Source organism: Cupressus sempervirens, chromosome 3, assembly GCF_028749045.1.
Source record: "Cupressus sempervirens isolate cs-2001-9-10 chromosome 3, ASM2874904v1, whole genome shotgun sequence".
NCBI classification, from domain to species: domain Eukaryota; kingdom Viridiplantae; phylum Streptophyta; class Pinopsida; order Cupressales; family Cupressaceae; genus Cupressus; species Cupressus sempervirens.
The window spans coordinates 232,395,024-232,415,722 of NC_143120.1; positions in this window are offsets into that span (position 1 = coordinate 232,395,024).

Genomic DNA, 20,699 nt, shown 5'->3' on the forward strand with positions numbered 1-20,699 from the left:
ATAAATCAAAGAATCATAATAAAATCACCTTAGTCCTATACAAGAAACTGAAAAGACATCATAAAAGATAAGCCACAAAACTACATCAGTTCTTCATGAGCAACAGATAAGCACCAAATAATAATCATATGACCACGATAGTTCTCTATCAGCCACTGAAGGCATCAATGATAAATCAAAAAATCCAATGGTTCTCCAATGAGCAACCAGAAAGTATCCCAATAGTAAATTACAATACTGATCGAAGACTCCAAAATGGTCAAGTCAAAACATGACATCATCAAGAACATAACAAACACTTCAGTCCTCTCAAGCGACTGAAAAGCAAACCAAGTATAACTGATCGAGACTCAAAAATGGTTATCAATATAACTGATCGAGACTTGAAAATGGTTAAGTCAGGTATCTCAAATACATACATCTCAGCTTCACACAAGGAAACTGGAAAGCAATAACAAACAGTAATCATAGACATGTCATAGAGCATATCAACACATCACCAGGGTTGGGTTTAAAAGATCGAGATCAAAACAACATAACATCACATTCACATAATCCCCGAGCCTCTGGTAACAACCTAAACTGGTCAATACTAGAACAACCCCAAAAAAACATAGACAGTATAACAAAACAATATAGTTCATATTCTCACTGCTAGATTGATTTGAACATATGTAATCAGGTTAAGTGTAATATTTTTGTTTCTAGTTTAATGTATGTTTTCACGAAAATAAGTTCACAGTTTAACCTATACGTTAACCCATTCGTCTCATAATTATCATATAAATATAATCCATATAGATATTCGAACAAAATTGTACAATTACTTTACTTTTGATTCTAAGTCAATTAATCAATATGATTAGAAGGTATTATTTATTTAATTATTGAAATAATGACCTATTATTTTAAATAAGAAATTTCAATTTAACTAAAAATCAATCCTATATAAATCTACAGTTCTATTACAATTTTCATTATTAATTAAATTTAATTAAACTAATTTTAATTAAATTAATCAATAATTACTGTTCTAATTACTTATTTTAATATCTTCATTAATTACTAATTTATTAATATTTACCCAAAAATTATTAATAAATTAATACTTTAAAAAAAACTATATTAAATGCATTAATATTTAATTATTAAATATTAATAAAGATTATTATTAAAACATTATTAAATAAAAACATATTAAAATTTATTAATAAAAATTTTAAATAATCATAAAACCTTTTTATGAATAACCTTTAAAAAAAATCAAATTATAAAAAAAGCGTATTTTTTTATAAGCCCGCCGGCTTAATCCAAAAGGCCGCCTGCGGCCTGCCATAGAGGACTGCGGCCGCCGGCAGTACTCTGTACTGCCGCTGCCGCAGTACTCTGCGGCAGGGACGGCAGAGCTGCCGAATCGGTACGGGGGGGGTGTGGGTATTCCCGCCCCCTCCCATTAATAATAAATTTTATTATTATTATTATTATTTTATTTTATTTTATTTTATTTTTATTTTTATTTTTATTTTTTTTTAAATTCGAACCCTTCCTAATCCAATCGTGTCTTCTTTAAGCTAGAAGATGAGGGTTCCTAATTAAATTTATTTTTCCTCTAAGCATAATTTAACAATACCCTATCGTAGATACAGAACCAAAGAACAAGAGATTCATGCAATGGAACCCAGAGACTTGATTTTTTTGAACACTCGCGAAGAAAACAGGAATCTCAAATTGCATAATTTAACCAGTGATCAAAGCACAAGACCCTACCTGATTCTGATGCTAATATGAAAACCCCGAGAATTTGCTCCTCTGAAATTCGCTTCTAAAAGTTGTCTCCCAAAAATTCCCGTCCAAACACGTGTCCCAATTCGTGTCCCCCAAGAATGAACCCCCAATGTTGTGATAAGCAAATTTTCTCCTCAAACTGGGGCACTTAATTGTGCGTTCACCCAAGAAGACTCTTTGCACAACTGAGTTAACTCCAAATTAACCTTTATTATCTTTTCTTTTATTTTGCATTCATCTTTCATGCACATTAAGTTGAATTATAAAATAACTTTATTTAATAATCCACTTGACTTCTATTTTAAATTAATTTATTACGTTAATCTCATGTGCACTTTATGAAATTAAAATAATGTTATTAATTCTTATTATTTAATCTTTTAATTTAATTCTCATATTTAAACTCATGCTTAGATCATGCGATCTAGAATTCTTAATAATTTAATATCTTTCAACTTTTAATTTATTTTAGAAACTTAATTGATAACATATTTAATTAATTTAATTAACAATAATATTTAGCATTTATTTAAAAATGAACTCCAAATATATTATTATTAAATTAAATAAATATTATACTGTTCTAAATTTATCTTTGAACTTTTATCTCCAAATTTAATTCTTTTATTTAATTAATTTCTCAATTAATTTAATATTAAAGACATCATATTAATTCTCCATTAAATTAAATCATTAATTAATCTTTTAATTAGACTTAATTAATAGAAAACACATCAAGGACTCATATAACATCATACGAAAACCCAACATAGAAAAGCATATACTAAATCAAAACAAAAAGGGTTATAATCACGAAATTACATCTTTTGATGCATTCAGAGGGTACTTAACTCAGATACTTGTCCTAATTATCAATTAGGACAATTGGCTAAAGGGTTTAGGAATTGGACTTAAGAGTTTATCTCCCCTCTCTTACCATTGAGACAATGCGATAGGGTACGCTCATCCTGGCAATTCAGGAAAGTCGATACCCGGTACCTGCAACCTGCATAAAATCCACGCATGTACAAACACAATATTCTAAGCTAAATAAACAATGACAGGATGTGGTGCATTGTGTAGATCCCGACTAGCAGGTGACTACGACTCCCTTCCTTAACCACATCAGAAACACCATACATAAATAAAAAAACAAATATGCACACCATACACATGCAGTATGGGGTAAGTATCCATAAGAAAGCACGTGTGATAATAAACCATCTAACTAATCATCATCGATAATTGAAAACATTGAATAATCATCATACATGCATGAAATATAGAGTACCAAGTAATCTCATCATATAATAAACTGAGTGTAAAACAACATCTGATAATCTTTAAAATAATAATACTAATCATCAAACATAAATTGGCCTAAAAGAGTTTGGCAATGATGACAGAAATGCGACTTAGGGGAAGGCACTACATTGCTGATGAAGTTGTGGAACTAGATGCTTCACATACTTTTGATTTTGTTGGCTTAGGAGCTAATGAAGAGGGCTACAGCTCCATAGATGAAGTGGTAGACACTTCCATTGCAGATACCTAGAGTTGTGAGGTAGAAAATAATGATTGAATAGATATGTCTGTTGCAAATGCTATCACATTTTCTGAAGTTGTCTCCAACCCTGATGATGTAGCAATCCTAGATGGAGAATGAGGAAGGGAGGCTATAACTTGTGTTACTATTCTCATTGGATCACTTTCTTCATCTCCTTCCTTGTCTTCTTCTTTAGCTTCTTCCTCTTTCTCTTCATCATCATCCTTTAATGCCTAATAATCTTCAACATCAAAAGTGACACATGGAGTGTTGTCTTCTTCATCATCATCACTGTCATCATCGTCATCCTTGATTTCTACTAGATCTTCATTGGGCTTGTGCAGATGATAGATTTTTTCCCACATAGATGTGGCATCCTTGACCACATGCTCAATTTCTTTTATCAAGATCAGACAAGTATGAAATCTCATCATCATTTTCTCTTCATTCTTTTTCATAGCTTCCTTAACCTCTGCATTTGAAAGATTTGGTAGCATTTTTCTCAAGGATTTCTCAAATATTTCTTTTGTTGTCTATTCAACTGATTGCCACCAAACCTTGACTTTGTCTAATAATACTACAGGGATTTGTGAATCAAACTGATTAGGAGAGAATTTCCATCTTCCTAGCTTGTCCATGATCGGATCTTTAACTTCCTTTTGTTTTTCTAGAGTTCTAGATTCATACTTGAGTGCTTTGAAGTTATTGATTCCAACATCTACTCTCAATTGATTGAGTCTTTCTTGAAATGTGGGAGGATTCTTAACAAGCACAACTTCACTATCTCCTTTCCTTTTAGATCTCCTTGTGAATACAATTGTGGAGGTCTCAGGTGGCTTGGTAATGATTACCTTACCCTTCTTTTTCATAGGCTCTACCTCCTTCTCAGGTTCATGCTCTTCTTCTTCTTATGATTCTTCTTCATCCTCTCCTTTTCCCTTGGTAAGCATGAGAGGGCCACTTGCAGTTTTCAACTTCGCTACCTTCCTCTTGCCTTTGCTTATAGCCTGGGGTAACTTGATTTCAAGCTCAATTCTGGCTTTAGCCTCTTCATAGGTTTCAAAAATAGGTTTCTTTGGATCTACTGGCTCATTCACCAGTGCTTCAATAATATCTTTGGTTTCATCAATGTTAACCTCATATGGAAGTGGTTTCACCCATGCAATTCTTGGCCTGACTGCTTGGATATACACTCTATCACAATCAACCATGAAACATACATCATCTTTGTAATCTTCAACTAGCTTGGGAGGAATCCTGAACCTATTGTTCATCTTCTCCTTGAAAACTTCAAAGTAATTATCCATAATGCTATCACAGTTTTCACCCATTTCTGCAATGAATTCATTAATTTGATACAAAATTGGGTTATCTTTCCTCCATACTACTGAACCTTTTGATGGGAAAAAATTTTGAACATAAAAGAAAAGGCATGTTAACAAAGAACCAAATTTACAGGGGTTGTTCTTTGATGTCTTGATAATTCCATGTTTTTGTTCAACTACTTCAAGAATAACACTAACAAATCAAATTCTAGATTTTTCTTTACAACCTTATATGCCATATCAATTGTCTCACACTGCACACTGTTCAAATGATTGGAGCTATAAATCTTGTGAGAAATTACATGAATACCAAACCAGAATTCAACACTAGAAACAGTGCTAATCTTCAAACCTCTACCTGTTGAGATAATGGGTGTTGCACACATTGCATAATATTGTTATTTTATTATTTTATTTTTATTATGTAATGTTGTACCTAGATGGACGTGCAACATGTAAAGATTCCCATGAAATATTCTTGATGAGTTGTATTGTAACATTGTGAAAATATTTCATGTAATTATTTAATATTGGGGAAAAGAATTAAATGCCCAATATTAAATCTGGGGTCAGTGGGTTAGGTAGCACATGGTTTTAGCACATGGTTTATGTAATACCACTTGGTGGTTTTGTGGGACTTGCTACTATATAAGTAGCCACAAGGGTAGTTGTTGTAGAAAGATAGTAAGAGAAAGAAAGGCAAGAGTCAAGTGGGACAAGGCTTGACAGGTTAGCCAAGGGAGCATTTGTGAAGGTTGAAAGCATGACATGGGATGTGTGGATTCATGCTTGTTCACATAGTTTGCTCAGTTGTGGCTATGGCCATGAAGGCTTCCATGGTTGTATGGCAATGGTATTTTTTGCTGAATAATACATGATGATGGATGCTTTTGGAGGCTGGGTTTTTCCCTCAATGAGGGTTTCCCAGGGTATATATTGTGTCACAATTTTGTGGGTATGTTGTCTATTCTCTTGCATGTGGATTTTAATTCCATGTTTATTTTAGATCTATTATGGGTTATGTGGAAACGGTTATATTCTTTATTGCCAAGTTTTCTTACAAGTGGTATCAGAGCTATGGTTTTATTATTGTAACCCTAGATTGAATCCATGGGAATGCATGAGAGGATAAAAGAAAAGGGCAAGATATATGAATGATTTATTGTAGATCTGAGGGTTTTGGATTTGTTGTTATGATGGGATGTTAAAATATTTGGGCATGTGAAATTTTTGGACAAAAAGATTTTTCGGATGTTTCATTTAAATGAGGGTTTTGGGGGTAGCTTGCAGAAATGACCTCTTGGGTAAAAAAAGACCTCACCATTGGATCCGGGTTGACATTTCCATAAATTTTGATATATAATATGCCCTAGTTTGGCCATGTTCAGAGGAAATGAAAGAGTTTTTTGGTTTTAGCCCATGATGGCCGTCAAATTTAATCCCGTCGGAATTTTTGTCACTGAAAAAAATAAAAAATAAAAAATCGTACTGAAAATGGTAAAAAGACTGTCTTAGTAAAATGGCCATAACTTTCTCTTAGAATATCAGATTTCAGAGTTCTTACAGGCGTTGGAAAGCTAATTCAGAGCACTACAACATGGTGTAGGTTTGGTTTTGTGATTTTAAAATTTTGTCAGGTTTTAAGAGCCCTAAAGTCAGATGTTATTTATTTTGAGCATGGATTAGGGCATAACTTGGGCATATGAAGTCAAATTTTGGACGTCGAGTAGTCAACGAAAAGCTCTTGGAGAGCTCTACACATTGGTTCAGATTTGGTGCAGGTTTGGCATGATTTATTTGTTGATATATTGATCTGAACAGTTTATAGGTATATTTTGACTATGGTAACATTGTGAGTTTATGACATTGGAGATTTAAGTTTTGATGTCATTGTATACTCAGTTCATATTCAGATTGGTCTCATGATGATATGGTTATTAGTGTTTCGTTTGGATATGCATGATGACTTGTTGGGTCTACAAGTTGTGCAGTGTTGTAAGCGGTCTATACTTACAGGTTGCATTTATAGCTTAGTTATGGGTTGTTTTTGCCCATTGATCTTTCATTATTGATGCATTTTCAGATTGGTGGCTTGGATTTGGGTTGTCTATGCCCTAAGTCACATGATTTTATCTTCATGTAAAAGGGATGAGATGTTGTTACTAGGTATAGTCATGGTGGAGGATTGTGGTTGACTATTTTATGCTGTCAGGTTGGACACTTTGAGAGCCAGATGCTCGGTTCATGGATGTAATCATGGTGTCATAAATTTTGGCATGACATGATTGGTTATACAGGTACATCCTTGATGTTCATTAGCTTGGATTTTCTGATTCAGTTATGGTGGTATATCTTCTTGGTTGAGGATCATGGTTATTTGGTTTTCTTTTGAGGAGCTCATGATGTGCACTTTGAGTTCTTTGATAGTTTGATGCCTTGGTTGATTCTCATGGTTAGAGGATGGGTTTTCATCATGATGTCATGGATAGCTTGGATACACAGTTTAGTGGGAGCTTGTGACAGTGATGGGGTGACAGTGTAGGATTAGTTCCTGGTTTGGTTTATATCTTCTTGGTTTGGAGAGGATGAATTTTATGATGCCATAGGTGACTTGGTACCACAGTTGAGTGGGAGTTGTTGGCATTGATATAGTTATTGAGTGTTTGCAGATGTTGGAGGTTTGTCTTAGATCCTGTTGCTGCAGAAGCGTCTTTAACATTTGCATGGTGCACTTGTTATCTTCATGGTGTTTGAAAATGGTTAGATCTTGAGGACTCATGGAGTTCTTGGTTATCTTCATGGTGTGTGGAGATGGTTGCATCTTGAGGACTCACAGGGTTCTTGGCAAAGGTGTGGTTTATGCTTTTATTTGGCATGTTATCCTTGGTATAAGGATAGTTTAATTATTATGTCATGGTATACTCTTGATACGCGTTTAGAGTTGTGACATGTTATGGTATGTTCATATGAAGCATGTTATCTCTTTAGTTGAGATGGTAAGATCATGTTGTCATGTTTATGTTCCTGAGACCATGGTTGGAACTTTGACATTGATCTTGGTTTATTTTCTTGGTATTGAGTACACTGATCATAAGCTAGATACTTCATGATATTGCTATGTTGCATTTGGATTTGGCATGGATTGATTGGTTTTAGGTGCTCATGGATACTTAGAGACGGTGGTGACGCTGATTTCTCTTGGATTAGAGAAGTATTTGTTGGGATGATTGATGGTTTCAGCAGGAAGTCCGAGGGGCAGTCACCTGATATGGACTTGAGAGGAGATTTTTCTTAGATGAGTCTTAGTTGGAGACTTGGGTATCTTGATGAGCATTCTCATTCCCCACTCTTGGTCTACTCGGCGGTTTGCTACTTGAGAGGTATAGCCCATTGTTTCTCTTAGTTGCATTATATTTATGCTTGTCTTTCATGGATATGGATCTTGAGCTATGGTACATGAGTTAGTTCTGGAGGGTTCATTTGAGAGATGGTTTAGCATTAGTTATCTCCATGTGCATATGCTGTTATGCTGGTTGAATTTGGGAGATGGTTTTATATTGGGCATTTTCCTTGGATTAGGAATTGTTATTCCTTGAGTTAGGAATGGTTTATTGAGTTTGATCTTCTTGTGAGAGGCTTACATCCATGATTAGTTATATGGTATGGTTTGGGTGTTGTTGAGGCTTCTTGTTGGGGTTTTATGGAGGAGATCATACTTGCACAGTTTACATCTAGAGGTGTGTGTAGAAGGACATGAATCAGGTTATGATTTGCATGGTTTCTCTGGTCTTGGTTATCTTCTTGGATGTTTAGTTTTTTTTCCTACATTGGATTTGATGGTTGGAGATTGTGATCACTGGTTTGTGCTCATGCATGTCATGTGAGAGATGACATGGTTATTCCTTTATCTCTTTCCTCTATTGGTCATGATGAACTTGGAGACTATTGGAGACTTGTTATGAGAGTTATTCTTGCAGGATATTAGTTTATGTATTGTGGATGTCCTTGATACTACATGGATTCACTTCTTTGAGATGTTGTGAGTGGATTGGTTATAGATTTGACATTATCTTTTGCAGTGGGAGCTTCTTGGTATATATGTGGCAGGTATTGCTCTTGAGGCTTATGATTGCAGGTTATAGATTGGATATGTTGATGATATGAGATTCACTTGTTATACCTTTGAGGTATGGATAGTTGGATGGGTTTGGCACTTGTTGTGGGTGCTATTTCAGCTATGGATATTTTGACAACTACGAATACATGTGATTACCTTTGGATCAGGTTATTTGTGCTTGGAATTTTAGTTGGTACAGGATTTTATGATCTTCTAATGCGACAAGTTGGGTGGCTTTTCTCTTTGGATGGCTTCTATGTATGTCCAGTGGGAGTGGCATAATAGGAGGTGAGATCATTCATGTTTGAGATGTTGGATACTTTGATTTTGTTGTGGGTACCAGGATGGAGCACTTGGTGTATTTTGATCCATGATGGTGGATGTGCTGGGAGGGATTGTTCCCTTGTTCATTTATGTGGCTACGGATTGACCCTATGCAATGTATACAACAAGTGGGAGATTGTTGAGATAATGGGTGTTGCACACATTGTATAATATTGTTATTTTATTATTTTATTTTTATTATGTAATGTTGTACCTAGATGGACGTGCAACATGTAAAGATTCCCATGGAATATTCTTGATGAGTTGTATTGTAACATTGTGAAAATATTTTATGTAATTATTTAATATTGGGGAAAAGAATTAAATGCCCAATATTAAATGTGGGGTCAGTGGGTTAGGTAGCACATGGTTTTAGCACATGGTTTATGTAATACCACTTGGTGGTTTTGTGAGACTCGCTACTATATAAGCAGCCACAAGGGTAGTTGTTGTAGAAAGAGAGTAAGAGAAAGAAAGGCAAGAGTCAAGTGGGACAAGGCTTGACAGGTCAGCCAAGGGAGTATTTGTGAAGGTTGAAAGCATGGCATGGGATGTGTGGATTCATGCTTGTTCACATAGTTTTCTCGGTTATGGCTATGGCCATGAAGGCTTCCATGGTTGTATGGCAATGGTATTTTTTGCTGAATAATACATGATGATGGATGCTTTTGGAGGCTGGGTTTTTCCCTCAATGAGGGTTTCCTAGGGTATATCTTGTGTCACAATTTTGTGGGTATGTTGTCTATTCTCTTGCATGTGGATTTTAATTCCGTGTTTATTTTGGATCTATTATGGGTTATGTGGAAACGGTTATATTCTTTATTGCCAAGTTTCCTTACACTACCATCCCACTCAGCTAGGGTTTTCTTTTGAAGTTCATCCCGACCTAGGGTTTTAGTAGTTTTGGCTTTGCTCAGCATAGGGAGACCAGTGACCTTATGAATCATTTTCTTTGTGATCAACATGGGTTGTTCTAACCACAATTGACCATTGTGAACACAATTGAGAATATACCTAATCCACTTAATCTAGAAGCTCCTTGGCATATGCGGGATATGTGTTAACCCTTTGACTTCTAGATGCTTATGCTTGGGTTTCAATGATCCATCAACACACATTTCTCCTAGGGCACTGTCCATTTCTAGGGTTCCAATTTCTTGAATAGAACACTTAAAATGAGTGTGTATATCATTAATTAGGAGTACCTTTGGAGGAATCTAAGATTGAACTCCGTTTGGGTCGAGTGCCTCTGCAACTGCTGTACTAACTTGAAATTTGGTTCTTCCATTCCACACCTTTTACCAACATTTTTGAACCTCTTTTTTCCTTACTGTTGTTGGTGCTTCCGGATGCCATGGTTGCTTGGTAAATGAGAGAAATTTTTTGAAAAAATTATTTGCTGCAGATTTTTTCGAGATTGCTTCAATGAACCTAGAAATTGCTCTGCCATGAGTATTCTAAAGTTGTGGTGAAAAATGAAGTTGAATTCTACCATTTTTAATAAAAATTCTCCATTAATGTTTGGTACCATAATGACGTAGTGCATGATAGACTATCATCCACTCACTATGCTCGGTAGAAGCTTGTGACTCGGCGATCAAACAAAACTTTATTACTCCCGACCTAGCTCGATTGAGTCTATGACCAACCTTGCTTAGTGAATACTAATTTCTTGTGATCCCTTTGTATTTGAAATACTTATTTGGATCTTCTACTTTCTTTCATTTGGAGCTGCTTGAGATTTGTCTTGAAGATATAGTTCCAATTCCTCCTTTAAGAATCTAATTGGAAATGGTGGAGTCACCCAATTCTTGAGTGACATGACCATCATTTGAACTGTTTTGCTCGGTAGATTTGGGAATCCACTCCTGTCTCATCTGCTTTCTGATGTTATTAGCTTTAGCTTTCTTTTCACCTTCAACCTTACCTATATTCATGCAGTTCTTAGCTATATGACCAAGTTCAATGCATGTATAACATCTTACTGTTGTATCCTTCTTTCTCAAGTGATGCCTTGCACAGTTTATGCCAATGTGCCCATATTCTCCACAATAGTGACATCTACACCAAGTATTGTAGTCCCAACCAAATATTGTCTTTACAAGTTTTTCAACTGGAATGTATGGTTTAGATCTGCATTTAGATGCCTTGTGACCTTGCTCCTTGCATTTGTGACATTTACCTTCAAACTTTGGTTTCTCCTTGCATTCATTAGCTTTATGACCATGTTGACTGCAATTGTAGCATTTTTCACTGAATTTTGCCTTTTCATTGATCCAACATTTTTTTGATGTATGACCTAACTTACCATAGTGATTGCAAGTAGGCCTTTGATTCCTTTGGGCAACTTGCTTAGAAGATTCGCCTTCTTTTTTGTATCCAAGTCCTGCTTTACCTTTTTTCCTATGAAGATTTTGCTCACTTTCTTGATTCAATTGATCCATGTCTACTTGAGATTTCATTATCCTTTCATTGAGTTACTTTTCAGAAATTAGATCAACTTTCAATATTTCATTGATTTATCTTTCAATGATTAAATCATTCCTTAAACTTTCATTTTTAGATCTCAAATTCATGCTTTCCTCATTTGCATTGGAGAGCTGATTAATAAGAATTTCTTGCTAAAGGGATTGACTTTGAGTTTCATTATTTCTTGTCTCTAAGTCTTCACTTTCCTTATTCCTTTGTTCCAAGATTTGACACATTCTTATTGACTGAATTTATTGTTCTCTTTTCAATTTTCTTACCTCTTCTTCTAGAGAGCCATTCTTTTCTAGGAGTTCTTTGATTGCCTCATTTGCTTCATCTGAACTGCTTGAGGGAAAAAAGTATTCAATCTTTTCTTCAACATACTGGTGGTCATTCATTTGTCTTGCAAGTTCCTTCCTTCTTTTTAGGGATTGGAAAAGATGCTATTTCGCTTCTTTGAGTTGGGCTATGGCCATCTCTAGATCTAGCTTCTCATTGTCAATGGCTTTGTTAAGTCTGAATATCTCCATTTTCCTTGATCTTTGCTCAAGCTATCAAGCTTTCTCCTAAGAACCACAAAGCTTTGATACCAATTGTTGGAAATAATCAAGATTAGCTAGGTTACTGAGAGGGGAGGGGTGAATCAATAACCTCAAACTTTAAATTAATTCAGCACTTAATCCATTCATCATTAATTCATCTAATTTACTACATGTATGAGAAAAGATAAACATTCATAACACAGGAACACAGAATTTTGGTGACCTAGAAACCTTCCAAAAAAAAGTAAAAATGGGGTGGGGATGATACCCATAAAACTTCACTACTAAATTATAAAGTTGGCCTGTTAGGGCTTACATTGACCACTTCTGATGATCTACCTTGTTAAGAGCAATTTGGACTGCTAGATCCACCTTGTTAGAGGTTTTTACAAACATACAATGAAGTATGCACTCTATTAAGAGATTTAAACAAAGACTGTTAAGTCTACCCTATTAAAGGATTTAGAAAACTGATTCACCTATTAAGATGAAATAGTAGATCTGACTTACAACTTGATTGCTGATTAGATCCTTGAAGTATAAATCAACTCTTGTGATTGATATATCTTTACTGTGCCTTGTAGACCTTGCTAAATACTTTTCTCTGCTGCTGATTTGCATTCACTCTTCTCAAAACATTACATATCCATTGCTTGATACTCTCATGCATACATTAAAAATGATACAATACATTACATATATACCATTCCAATATTTACAAATACAAGGTTGGCTAAAACACAAGTGAACAAAATATTATTGAGTTGGCCAAATAGTAGAAACTCAGGTTCAGTAAGCTGACTTGGTGAACTTTTGATACTTGGCATCCACTGCATTACTCAGCATCATCATGCACTCAGTAGAAGTAGAAGCTTGGTCCATACTGATCACACAACGTAGCTTCGAACTTGATAACCATTGGAGACTCGATAGATACTGAATCCTTTGTTTACCTTGCTTCCACTCAATAAAAATTACACATCCATCACTTGGTAGACACTGGCTTCTCATCATACAAATTGATGAATCGATAACACTGTGAAGCTTGATGACCACTATATGCTTGGTAAACAGTGTTGGACTGCACACTGTCTATTTTCACTCAGTAGCTTCTGGAATGCTCAGTGTGAACTACTTAATTGCGAACTTACTTGGCAACCACTAAATGCTCGGTATAAACTGTAGACTGAGTGATAAGCTTAGTAACCATATAGAATTGAATAAGTGTTGTCACTAATGACAAATACAACATAATGCCATCAGAGACTATGTCAAAGCCATAGAGAATGACACCTCGCCTATGGAAGTTGGCATACAATAAAATAAATCGTTGACATAATGTCATTCCATTTGATGGTTTTTGTTTCAAATTTATATTTTGATATTGTGTTTTATTTACTGATGATGTAATTAATGCTTGTGAAGGTCGTCAAGGAATCAATGACCAACTTTCAAATGGACTAAAATTTTATCCTATGTAATTTACTAGGTTGTCATAATATGAGCAACTCCCAAATGTGCATTTATTTGATCCTATGCATATTGGAAAGAATGTAACAAAGACATTATGGAAAATCTTGGATAGAAGGCGTGATAAAGACCATATTGTCAAAACTTGTAGTGACATTGAAGAATCCAACCATGCAATGAAAAATGGCATTCGATCAAATAACAATGGAGATCAAATTGATAGAAGTGCCCTTTGTTGGTTATTGTCAGAGCAGTAGAGCAATGCTATAAAAGAAATTTAAAAAAAAAAAATTCCCATAAGATTTTTTGCAAACATAAACAGTCTCATATCAAAGAAAAGTGAATTTGGACCAGGGTTGAAAACACATGATTGGCATACATTTATTAAGGTAATTCATGTTATTTTATATTCACTATATATTTGTATACTGCATGTAGTTTTAATTGCATTCTTTTATAAAATATTGACAAGATTATTTTACAAATATTGCAGTACGTTCTACCTCTATCTCTCCCACACCAATTCGCCAACAATGTCAAATAGGTTATATATGATCTTGGAAAATATATGAGGTGGTTTTCATCTAAAGAAATAAATAAAGAAGATATAAAATATTGGAAGAGAAAAATACCTCTTCTTATGTGTGAAATGCAAAAGTTTCTACCTCCAAGTTTTTTCAATGCACAAGAACACTACCTCATACATCAAGTTGAAGAGATTGAATTGTGTAAGTCTGTACCAACCAGGTCAATTTGGATGGTTGAAAGGCACTTGAAATTTTTGAAAGGCTTGGTCGAAAGAGAGCACATCCTGAGGGTTCTATGGTGGAGGGATATATGGTATACCAAAACATGGTGTACATTAGTAAATATCTTCCTAAGTTTGCAGCAAAGATCCATGTAGATCATATTGGGATCCCAACTCAATTAATAAGTTTGAAGGGGAGTACTTGATGGGAAAAGGTAGATCGAGGAAAGTGAGAGGTAAATCTAAGATGTTATTATAGTTAAATAATAGTTATAAATCTTCAATATAAGTTATTTATAATTGGTGTTTTTTTTTTATATAGGTGGTCAAGAGTGGGATGCAATACATTTGTATATTGTGAACAATCTTGATTGGATGATGGTATGGATTGAATGATGTCAACAAAATGGTTGCTCATTAACATGGGAAGGTATTGCTTCATTGGTTATAGAAGCTCATCGTAATGGAGATTCCAATGTTACACCAATGGTAATTGATCCAGTAAAGGGTTTAAGAGGTGGAGATGTATGTAGAAATTTATTAATGATCATAACTTGATGTATGTTTTGTATCAACTTACAATGCAAATAATTTACACACGCTTCAAAAATTGCAAGTCAAGCACCACAAAGCTATGTACTATCATGGCCACAAATTTTTCATAAAAAAGTTGGATGACACAAAAAAAAACTTGTGATTCTAGGATAACTGCAGTTTTCCAGGTCACCAATATATCATCTAGAAATGACATACATCCTCAACAATCTCAAAATCAATACTATGGCATCTTGGATGATATAACTAAGTGTAACTTTAACTCCTTCAAAGTAGTTCTATTCATTGTGAAATGGTACAAGTTACAACTAAATCAAAGTGATCCAGATAGAATGGTTATTCAACATGATAATGGATTTACAATGATTAATACAAGGTCGTTTGAGCCAATTGGAGATGAGACTTATGTTCTTCTAAGCCAATGTGATCAATTATTTTACTCAGAGATTCCACATAAACAGGGTTGGTCATTTGTTGTTAGACATGATCCAAGAGGAAGGCCGATAAAGTATAATGTTATGAAAGAAGAAGATATTGAAGATGATGATGAAGCAGATGATGAAGATCAAGATGATGGAGATGATGATGATGGTGATAATGATGATGATGGTGAGGGTGATGATGGCGATGATGATGGTGATGATGGTGATGATGATGGTGATGATGGTGATGATGGTAATGATGATGATGATGATGATGATGATGATGATGATGATGATGATGAGGATGATGAAGAAGAAGATAATCAATGACATAACTGAAATGATCAATGAAATGATTGACATGATATATTGCTTTCAATTGTAATGATTACATATTTATTGTGTTCGATTCTAATGATTACAGCATATGTTATTTATAATTACCATGAATGTTTATACTATGTCTGATTATCACCCTTTTTGCAAATAGGCAATTGACTACAAACATCATCACCCCTTCTGTTGACGATCTTGCATTCCATTTATAAGGTAAATTTGTTCATGTTTAAATGTTGCATATTGTTCATGTTGTCTTCTAAGTTATTTGTAGCATATGTGTATCATGTAATTTTTAGCTAACTTAAGATAAATGATTAACATATGCAGGAAATTTGATTACATATTTCTTGTGTTTAATTCTAATGATTACAACATATGTTATTTATAATTACCAATTTTTATATTGTGTCTGATTATCACCCTTTTTGCAAACAGGCAATTGACTACAGACATCGTCACCCCTTCTATTGACGATCTTGCATTCCATTTATAAGGTAGATTTGTTCATGTTTACGATGTTTCATATTGTTCATTTTGTCTTCTAAGTTATTTGTAGCATACACCTATCATGTAATTTTTAGCTAACTTAAGATAAATGATTAACATATGCAGGAAGTTTGACCCCTTTGGCGTGGATCTTGCACAGTGACATGGATCAGCAAGTATAAGTCAATAAATAGACATAATTTTCTCATATTTTTCTTGTTTATCATTGAGCACGTATGTTATAAATAGATATATTATATAATCATATAATGTATATATAGACAAAGAAGGTATATATAGAAATATAATTGTATAATCACTTTCAACTTACTACATTTTATATCTCTCACGTATAGACAAAGAAGAACTACACTTATGAGTCACGACTTGATTATTCTATATATATTATTTAAATATTATCAAATTTCCATTTGATGGATTACAGGACCCACCAATTAGGAACTTGTCAGATCTATCTACATCAAATGAGGGAAATAAGGAAATGGTAGACGAAAGCTCTACATGTAGTATGGCTAAAATAGGGAGATCAACTAGAGGTCAAAAGATTAGGAAAAAAATTGATAAACACATGCAATTTTTCCTTGCTAATGGGGGTTCATGTTCTTATGATGATGAGAACAAAGGTGACATCAAGGTGTCCTTTTGGTACACACACATTGAGAAAGAATGGGTACCCACTGAGCTACCTCCAATTAACACCAATTTTTGTGTTAATGAGAGGATATATCACATTGCTCCATCCTCATTACATTGTTTGGGCCTATTTTCCATGGATGGGATAAAGGTATGTTACAACAAAGTTTACAAATTGTTCAAGTATGTCAGTCCATGTTACAATTACAATGATTGGATGCAGATTGTTGGATATAAAAAAAGTATGCGTAGGTATGCACTATCAGCTAATTATATACAATGGAAAGAAAATGATCAAAGTAAAAGATTTTCTATGTACATTGATGGGAGACCAAAAGAAACAAGTAATATTGCAGGTTTTATAAATAGTACATGACCTTCCTCAACTAGTAAGAAACCCAATTGCATAATTGAGGTGCATGAGGAGGATGAAGTTTTTGTTTGTGCAATAAAATCAGTAAGTGCAGGGGAAGAATTGCTAATAGATTACCATTTAAATCACATAGATACAAACAAAATTACTATCATTAGGGTTGTAAGTACTGTATACCATTTTGTTAATAATTTTTTTTGATGTCTATTGCTTTTAGTTAGCTAGAGTTTTTATGTTTAATCTTGTTGATAGGACAATATGGATCCCACACATGATAGAGACCATGAGGATGCTACTCCCACCCATTCTTCAGCAAGGGTAAACCTTATTGAAATTGTACAAATTAGATAGTTGAAAAATGTTATATTATTACATTATTTTATTTATTGTTTTTGAGTTTTTATGATAATTTTATTGATATTCCTCTCACAATTTGATGTTCAAGATAAGGGAAAAGCACCTGCAGTAAGTACAGAGCCAATAGCTACCCCTTCTGATGATGATATTGCAAAAACACCTAATGTAACAATTATGTTGAAGAAAAAAATTTAAAAAAATTAATTTAGAAATAATGACAATTTTGGATGAAGCAAATATTCCATCTAAGGAGATGATGAAGAGGCTATCTAATTTGAGGGTGCAAGCTCATTGTTATGAAGTAAGCAGTAATGAATCTTTAGTTATAACAAAAGTTTAATGAAGATTTATATTTTATAATATTTTATGTTGTGAAGTAAAATATGTGATATGTGTTCTTGTTACAAGATCTTTTGGCAACTAATCTAGAACCTGGTCAAGGACAATGCGGTGAGGCCGGTACTAGCGGGGCTTTGACTGCCACTGGTAAAATAATCTTTTAGTTGACAAGTTACAAGGAATTTTTTATTTCAAACATTCAAAAACTTCTTAAGTTAACTCTTACTTTTATTATTTCAGAATATTTTTGCTAACAATGTATTGTTTAGGTCATCAAGTGTAGGAGACTCCTACGAGGTTGACAGATGTCCATACGAGATTGTCGACTACAATGTCGGCAACAAGGGGATGTCCATGGTTTTGTGTTAATTATGAGTTGATAATTTGTACTTTTATCTTGGGTGCATCACATAGTGGATTTTTTTTACCGGTAGGAGATGCACCGTCTGCTATGCCAGATATAGATCATAGTGCATGTATTGGTGATAATTCACCATCATTTCTTGGAGCTACCCGTGTTTCTAGCACAAGAGCTATGCAGACGTCATTATTGATTGACAATGATGAATCAATGCCTTTAAAATGTCCTAAGATTCCAGGTACTTTAAATAATTATTTTTTATATTGTAATATGCATTTACCTATTCATAAGAAGCTTTGGATTGATTATCTCATGACATTTTTTGCAGGAAATGATACATTTTATAAGAAGCTTTATGACCTCATACTACAAACATTCGAGCCCACCATACGTACAAGGTGGAACATCATAAGTGAACTAATTTTATCCCACTATTTTTTTTTTATATCATTAATTGGTGCAACGTTTTTCCTTTCATTCCAATCTTTTATTTTACTAGCTATATCTAACAATTTTGTGTTTTTTCTTAAAAGGTGGTACTTGCAAGATAAAAAATTAAAAGATCAGCTCATCAAATATTTAGAGCATGAGTTTGGTATTAAAAAATTTTATCATAAGAAAATGTTACAAAAAGCTTGCAAACATCTTAAGGTTGTGAGGGACTCATATAGAAAGAGTCTCATCCTAAACCCAAAGTATGAGCATCCTCCCTTTATTATAGTGAGGGAATGGAATGAGTTCATTTTGGATGCAAAGGAGAAAAGGGATGATCGAAGAGAAATTACACCAGCAAATGTGAGAAGGTATGCAATAGTATTAACTACTAGTATATTAATGTAATAATGCACTAATTAGTATTGATCTTTATATCTATATTATCTAACATATTTCAAACTTTTCATAGGTTGTAGGACACATCAAAGGCAACAAAGGCCAGGCTAGAAAAGATTGGGCAGCACAGACTTGACTCTGGGGGATATTCTAAAATCAAAGCACAAGTTGTAAGTAGCAGTAAATGAATTGCAGAGAAAAATTATTTATAAAATGCAAATAATTGTGTTAATTAATAAAAAAATGTAGGGCACTGATTTTAATCTGGAGGCCATGGAAGAACACAAAAGAATTGCATTCAAGCAAGGCTATGTAGCCATGGCTGAACGCCTACGGCAAGCTTCCATTGCCACAACCAAAAAGTCTCTTACATCATGTGCATGGGTAAATATGCCAAAAAATATATTAGAAATTGAATTCTGGAGCAACAATCTATTTGATAATAATGTGCATGAGATTTCAATGCAACCTATTAATCATGACACAGATCATATGCCGCATCATGAAGCCCCTGATGTGCATTTTACTATCCATGAAGGTGTTCATTTTATATTTAAAACTAATTATGTAATTATTTATACAATTTAACATCTTTAATTGAACTTGGTGTAACCTTTTTGTGTATATTTTAGAGGATATAGAATCATATCATGCTGAATGAGTGTCAGAGGATGTTCAGACTGATCAGTAGGTAGATCATGTCGCACATTCAGGTAAATAAAATCTATGTTTTGTTATTTTAAATTAATTTTTTGATTTATAGTTCTTGTACTTAAATAAAAACTTGTAATTCACTAATATAAAATGGTGTGAAATTAACTCATGAAGTACTTGTTATTGCAGTAGACCCCCCTTTGCTGCAATAGCCTCATGTTCCATAAGAGATGAGGAGGAGACATGCATTACAATTAGAACCAGTAGAGGAGGGGGGATGACGAGGACATTGATATTCCTCTTAGAAATTTCATGAAAAAAAAAACAAGAAAGCCAAAATGAAATGATTGTTATGTGTTAATGACTTATTCATGAATGTTGTGTGTTAATGAATTTTGTGTTAATGAATTATTCATGAATGACTTACTCATGAATGTTGCATGTTAATGAATTATTCATGAATGTTATGTGTTAATGAATGTTATCATGTGATTATAATGATTGAATGTTATATTTCAAAAATGGATGAATGAATGAATGTTATTAAATGTTAATGGGGAATTTAGAGTGATGTTAGGGTGGGGAGGGGGAAGGAGCTTCCACCTTCACATGGTTGGCCTTGTTTAGTAGAGAATAGTAAACTATTCTTGAAACCAAGTGAAGCTCAAACTTTAAAGATAAGCTTATAGTTAATAGTGACAACCAATTAGCAAGTCCAAATGAAGTTCTTCGTTACAGGTACCTTTTTACTTTTTAAAGCACAATGTCATGTTTTAATATTGTGTAGTTTTTTTCTTAAGTCAAAGTATTCTTTTACTATAAGAACATAATTAATGACCACTTTAGTAACTATTCTAACATTTCTTTATGAAAAATCATGTTTTGGCAAAGATGGTGATAGGTGGTGTTGTCTATTCCTTGGGAGATTGGATTGCACAGTTCTATATCTCAAAATCATTTGCATGTGGTAGAAATGCATACTTACAACCATTTCATTCTACA